The following is a 750-nucleotide window of genomic DNA, read 5'->3' as shown; positions in this document are numbered from 1 at the left end:
TGGACAATAAGAAACCTAATCTTGTATTTAAAGTGATGTGATATTTGGTGTGGGGCTTCTTGCTAAACTACTTTAGCAGGGTTATTTACTCAAAAGAAATTTTGCAAGAAAGTATGCAGAGGAAACTAAAAGATTGAGGCCTGGCTAAAGTTTAATCAAGGCAAAACTTTGACACATTTCTACCAAGTCCAAGTATATGCAATTTAGTACTGTTCAATATGTTCATATTACTATACAACCACTCCAATCAGTTTTACAAGATGGGAAGAGTCATATAGATAGCAGTAATGCTTGCTAGACGATGTGAGTACACAAAGTAAGTCTGGTCACCTCACTTTTCACATTGTAGCTCATATGGACTTCCACCAGCCTTTTCTTGTCACCACTGACCAACTAACTTACATCCCACCCACCATAGTTTGCTCTGTTCTATCTGGATCGTGATATTGGGGAAACCAAAACCAACCCAGCCCAATATCAATTCACCTTGGGTTGCATTTCTGGACCAGTGGGTGCTCTGCCTCTGAACCTTGTGGCTAACCTTGGCCACAAAAACTGTGATAAACATCCAAAGAGGATCTTGGAAATTTTATAACCACCCAGGATTATGTTCCTCAACACACTCAGAACATTCGCATGCCTCCTGTCCAACCTAGATTGGTTCCATTCTCAAAGTAAACTTGGACATTTCACCAGAGGTACCCTTGCAGAGCATTCTCAGTACATATGAGTAGTTCACAGGCTCTGAAA

The sequence above is a fragment of the Tupaia chinensis genome, unplaced genomic scaffold (assembly GCF_000334495.1).
Source record: "Tupaia chinensis unplaced genomic scaffold, TupChi_1.0 Scaffold000656_1, whole genome shotgun sequence".
In the NCBI taxonomy this organism is placed as follows: Eukaryota; Metazoa; Chordata; class Mammalia; order Scandentia; family Tupaiidae; genus Tupaia; species Tupaia belangeri.
This window is presented reverse-complemented; position numbering follows the sequence as displayed.